Source organism: Apium graveolens, chromosome 4 (genome assembly GCF_009905375.1).
Source record: "Apium graveolens cultivar Ventura chromosome 4, ASM990537v1, whole genome shotgun sequence".
NCBI classification, from domain to species: domain Eukaryota; kingdom Viridiplantae; phylum Streptophyta; class Magnoliopsida; order Apiales; family Apiaceae; genus Apium; species Apium graveolens.
Window position 1 is genome coordinate 34777142 of NC_133650.1, and position 6200 is coordinate 34783341.

General features: G+C 37.7%; 1 non-coding gene across 1 annotated transcript; it reads left to right on the forward strand.

The window, feature by feature from the left end:
- The first annotated feature begins 465 nt into the window (after window positions 1-465).
- LOC141722604 (small nucleolar RNA R71) lies at window positions 466-572 on the forward strand. The gene has a single exon (XR_012575614.1). It is a non-coding gene; the product is annotated as a small nucleolar RNA R71 (small nucleolar RNA).
- The last annotated feature ends 5628 nt before the right edge of the window (window positions 573-6200 follow it).

The following is a 6200-nucleotide window of genomic DNA, read 5'->3' on the forward strand; positions in this document are numbered from 1 at the left end:
TGAATAGCATTCTGATTATTACCCCAGCTGAAATTTGGATGATTTCTGTTGTTAGGATGATAAGTAGCTGGCACAGGCTGCTGTTGTCGCTGATAATTATTCATATACTGAACAGATTTGTTGACAAGAGAACACTGATCTGTAGCATGATAACCTGCACAAAGCTCACAAACCATAGCTATTTGATTAACTTCATATGTAGCTAGAGAATCAACCTTAATCGACAGCGCCCGGAGCTGCGCTGCAATAGTAGTGGCTGCATCGACTTCCAGAATACCTGCTACCTTCCCAGGCATCATCCTCTGAGTTAGGTTTTGATGCTCATTTGCAGCCATAGCCTCGATAAGATTATAAGCCTCAGTATAGCTTTTAGCCCATAAGGCGCCTCCAGCTGCTGCATCGAGCATGGGCCGAGATTGGGCCCCCAAACCATTATGGAAACCAGTGATCACCATCCAATCGGGCATTTCATGATGTGGACACTTCCTCAACATTTTCTTGTAACGTTCCCAAGCTTCGCACATAGATTCTGTAGGTTGCTGCGCAAATTGAGTAAGAGCACTCCTCATAGCAGCAGTCTTTGCCATCGGATAAAACTTCACCAGAAACTTTTGTGCAAGATCTTGCCAAGTAGTGATGGACCCAGCTGGTTCAGAATGTAACCAGTCCTTAGCTTTGTCCCTCAGTGAGAATGGGAAAAGCCTCAGCTTGATAGCCTCATCAGTCACTCCATTATACTTGAAAGTGCTGCAGATCTTGACAAAATTCCTTATGTGCATCTTGGGGTCTTCAGTTGCAGCTCCTCCAAAAGAAACAGAATTTTGCACCATCTGAATAGTGCCCGACTTGATTTCAAAGGTGTTAGCTTGAATAGCCGGATGAAGAATGCTTGACTGAATGTCATCAATTTTAGGCCGAGAAAAGTCCATAAGAGCTGGATCAGCCTGAACAATACGATCACCCATGTTTACTGGTTCTTTCTGCTCAGTTCCCGAATCTGAATCTTCAAAATCTATCTTCTCCGGAATATCAAGAACTTCGTCTGTCTCCTCAGCTATATCTAAAGTCCTCTTGCGAGTACGAGAACGAGTATGCATAAACCAATACTAGATGCACATAAGACAAATACGCACAACCAATACTAGATATCATACAATCATCACACACTAAAGCATTAAACAATTAACTAAAGAATTCCATAGTAAATCCGTTGCGACCCCATGATCACGATTAGCCCATAATAGCACTTATCGTCATCATGGGTTCATATGAAATCATGATAAACAAACAGAAGAAAATAATAACTAAACTAATTATATTAAATCGGAGTACGTCACAAGAGTAATTAAGTTCAAAGTAAGAAAACTAGCATCCAACGTTACAACGAAATAAGAATCACAAGAAAGTATGCTTCCTCTTAGTTGTTGTGTGCTAAAACGGTCTTCTTCCTTATCTCCTTCGCTCCTTGCTTAATACCACGATCCTCTCTCGTGAAAACGTCTCCAAATCTACTTATATAATAGTCCCATAAAACTCAGATTACATAGAAGTTGGAAGCCAAACAGAAGTAGAAGTCTAAAATATTTTATCTTTTTTCCCGACCCTGCGCACTGAGCGGGCGCTCAGCTTTCTGCGCGGCCGCTCAGCATAACTGAGCGGGCGCTCAGGACCCTACTGGAAAAATCCTGAGTTTGCTCCGTTTCTTCGCCGTAATCTGCCCCTTTCTTTCCTCTCGCAATGGTGAACACATGCCAAGGCTTATTCTTGATGATTACTCCTCTGAAATGCAACTAATACCCTAAAATGCATAAACACTAGAAAAACGCATCAAATACACAAAATACTTGATTTTGAGGCACCAATTTAAGCCATTTTAAGATGTTCTAAGTGGTATAAAATGCCACTTATCAGTAAGGCTATTGAATGAAGTATTTAATGAAGTTAGAATCTCATGTTTGTCATATATATTAATTTAATCAATCTTATTCTCTTAGTTATAATTGTTAGTTTAATTCTTAGTTATAAACAGCCTCAATTTGTTACCGTCTTAGCATTGAATAATAACCATACATTGTTGCTTAAGTGCGTAAATTAATTAGTTAACCAATATAGTCTATGTGGGAACGAACTAGAAAAGATTCTATATTACTTGCGAACGTATATACTTGCGTGTATTATTAGCGTGTGTTTAGCGACTAACATGTTTTAACGTGTTTTCTAGTATTTTTGTATTTCAGGCATTTTCTAGGTAATCAGGTGAATTAGCATTATTTTGATGCTAATTTGGTGTCAAGGTAGCATTGGAATAAAAGCTCATGGAAGGTCGGCTCAAATCTGCAAGAAAAATGAAGAAGTTAATTTCTGGAAGAAGCCCAACACGCCCGCGCTGATCAAGCGAGCGGTCGCGCCCGCGCTGATCAATCGCACGGCCGCGCCAGGTCGGGGTGCAGAATTATGATTATATTCTAATTCAAATTGTAAGACTTCAATGCTGATTAGGGCTGCTATATAAGCAACTTTAGGTCGTTTTTAATAATATATTAAGCTAGAGACATATCAAGGAGAGCCATAAGAAGACCGTGTTAGCACAATTCAACGAAGACGAAGAAGATCTTGTTTTTACTTGTGAATCTTTGTTCTAAGTTGTAACTTGGATGCTAGTTTTCTTATTTGTGGACCTTAATCTTGTTTTGTACTTGGTTTTATTTATTCATTATAAAGACTACGTTTATTATACCATGTTTTCATCGGAACCCACATTGATGATGAGTCCGATTATGGGCTAATCGTTATCGTGGGTTTCTAGCGGATTTATTTATGGATTTCTTTAGTTAATTTATTTTGATGCCCTAGTGTGTGGTGATTGTATGATAACCTAGTATTGGTTGTGCGTAATCGTCTTATGAGTGTCACGAACTTATAAGATAGTGTGTTAATTCTTAATGAAACGAAAGTGAATTTAAGGATTTAGAACTTGCCATGCTAGCATAGGTTTATGTATTTTCTATGCATGATTTGTGGGTAATTTTAACCATCTTACTTGCCCTATGTAATCAAGATAGATAACTTGTGCTTAAACCATTATGTTGTCAAATTTTATAGACATATAGGGTCTCAATATAATTGGTGTCTATTCAGCTTCTATCTCTTTTGTGGATGTCTGGTAGTATGGTATTCGTACAACGAAAGTTGGCATTTATCAGTTTCAGGTTATCTGATTAGTGTCATCACCATTGCATGCTAAGGTTGAGAATAATAAGGCTATTGGATGAAGTATTTAATGAAGTTAGAATCTCATGTTTGTCATATATATTAATTTAGTCAATTTTATTCTCTTAGTTATAATTGTTAGTTTAATTCTTAGTTATAAACAACCTCAATTTTTTATCGTTTTAGCATTGAATAATAACCATACATTGTTGCTTAAGTGCATTAATTAATTAGTTAACCAAAGCCAGTCTCTATGGGAATGAACTAGAAAAGATTCTATACTACTTGCGAACTTGTATACTTACGTGTATTATTAGCGCGTGTTTAGCGACTAACACTGAGCAAGATGGAAATGTGGATGCTTGGCTAGACAAGGACTTCAGTCGAAGATGGATGAGGTTTTCTCTAGGTTTAGAGAAGAATACATAACTATCATAGGAAGCAATACCAAAACACTCAGGTCATAGGAGGTTTATGATGTTATTACAGAAGTCTACAAGGCACAGCTTAAAGCTTTTCACCTTATTGGTAAAATACTGCAACAGACTCTCTATAGTTATCAAGACAGGATAAGAAGATTGGTGAAGGACAGACTGGATGACCTTGTGCCAACTCAGGTGGAAATTAAGAATAAATTCAAGAAATTTGTTGAGCAAATGGCAAGGTTTGATGTCACCAGTATAGAGCAGAGCATCAAAAATCTAAATCAATCTTTTGGGGCTCTACATGAAGTTGTCCAGAATCACATCACCAGTAACAATGACACAAGAGTCAAACTGGATCAACTTCATCAAGCTAGATATGAACCTTCAGCTTTATTGATGAAGGGAATTAAGGAGTCCATTCAAGCTACATTTGGTGCTTCTGTCTCAACAAGTTCACAACAACCACTCTCCACATCAACAAACCTCCAAATTCAGTCTCTTCAACAACAAGTCTCTACTCTACAATCATCAAATGATTCCCTTACAGCACAAGTCTCTCAATTCACACTCTGGTACAAAGTCAGCAGCTTGATATCAAGACTTTTCTTGACTCCCATAAGCATCTTCAAATGCAAAACTCGGTATCATTGGGAGCTATCATGCGTGCTCTAAATATTCCTTTGCATGCACTTCCTGAAGCTGTGAGGCCTGAAATTCCCACTCCACTACTCCTGCCTGCTACCAAGGCTAATGGGGAGATAGAAGCTAGGATTCAACAATCTAAGGAAGCTGGGAAATCCACTACTCACTCTGGTCAAATCTCTTCACAAGGAAAAATCTCACAAGATGTTGGAAAAGATACACTTCAAAAGCTGTAGAATGACCTTGTCAAGACAAGGAGTTTAATGAGCTATTAGCAGTTTTAAAACTGTCTCTTCACAACAACTACATTACCTGCAAGAGAGCCTTGGAAAATAACACAAATTTTCTAAGAGTGGTGATAGTGAAGGTTGGAAATCTTTTGGAAAAGAGGATAGTGGCCAATGTCAATGACTGTGGCTTGGACATGTGTTTACAGGTGTCTATCTTAAATGTTCATACCATGAGAGCATCTGAGCTGGATGTAATTATTGACAGAGTTAATCCACTAATTATAGAGGACACCCAGTTGCTCAATGAACTTAAGAAAACTCAGATAGATTCTTTTCCTGAAGCCTATCTCTATTCAAGAAAGGGGTGGCCTACATCTGTCCACAAACCAAACAGTGCAGATACTTCAAAGTTCCTAAAAATTGTGTAAGGGGAAATTACAAGATTGATTATGACACTGGAAACTGACCTCAAAACCAAAAAGAACAAAACAGTTGAAGATGCGGAAATGATTAGGATGCTGGGAAGATATCTATAGAATGCTGAAACCATGTTGCCACTACTCAATTCAACACAACAGATGACAAGGATGATGATGAGCAGAGGAATAATGAGCAAAAACCTTCTGGCTCAAATCCAAGTCAATCTTCTAAAGCAACTGGCATCAAAGTAGAAGAAAAGAAGATAGATGAGAAGAAAAGGGGAGAAGATAGTAGAAGGAGGGGAAAGGGTGGAGAAGAAGGTGTCAAGAAAAGATTTCGAAGAACTACAAGTCAGGATTCAACCTACTCAACCCTTTAATCCTGCAAGCTCAAACATTCAACCATCTTTAACTTCTAAGCCTAAACTTTTGTACAAACAAACTGCAAACACCTTACTCAAAATACCAATCACTTCTAGCCAAACCACCTTGGAGGAAATCTCAAACCTACCTTAATTTAAACCACCAATCAAGACTCATTTCAACACTATTGGAAGAAAACCAAAGAAGCTGCAATTTGGTAAGGGGATTATCTGGAATAGCTTTAACCAGAAGGATTTTCTACCTTTAAACTAGTGCATCACAGATGATGACTACTTTCAATAATTATCTGAAGAAATGGTCAAAGTTTGGGTTGTATCATTGAGAGGATTCAGAATCTATTATTAGGATGGCTCCTTCACTCTACTTAGCAGGATTTTCTTCAACGATTGACCAAAACCAAATTTTCATAAATAATAAATTGCATAGGAATTGATGGATACACTTTCAACCACAGAATTCAAGAGGATGATTATATTAATGAAGTATAAGGACACAAGTACAAAGGCATGGAAGGTTGTGATGTGTGTATGGCTGAGAGAAAGGGATGAAAGAAATGCTAAAGCAAGGGCTGAAAAGGAAGAAAGGGATAAGAAGTATCCAGAAGAAATTTCTATATTTGAACAAAGATCAAATAAGCTCAAGGCAAAGGGGATGAGTAGAATATCAAAAGATGGAAATTTTCTTAACATAAAGATTGGCAGTTACTCAAGATTCAGGGTTAATTACCTCAATACTTACAAACTGGATGATTGGCTCAGATTGGTAGAAGCCTTGAGAGGGACACAAATTATTGAAGAACTTAATTTGCTTATAGTTCTCAAGGATCTCATTATGAAAGACCCATGCTATGAAAATTTCACCTAGTTTTGTGTACAGTTGAACAAATATAA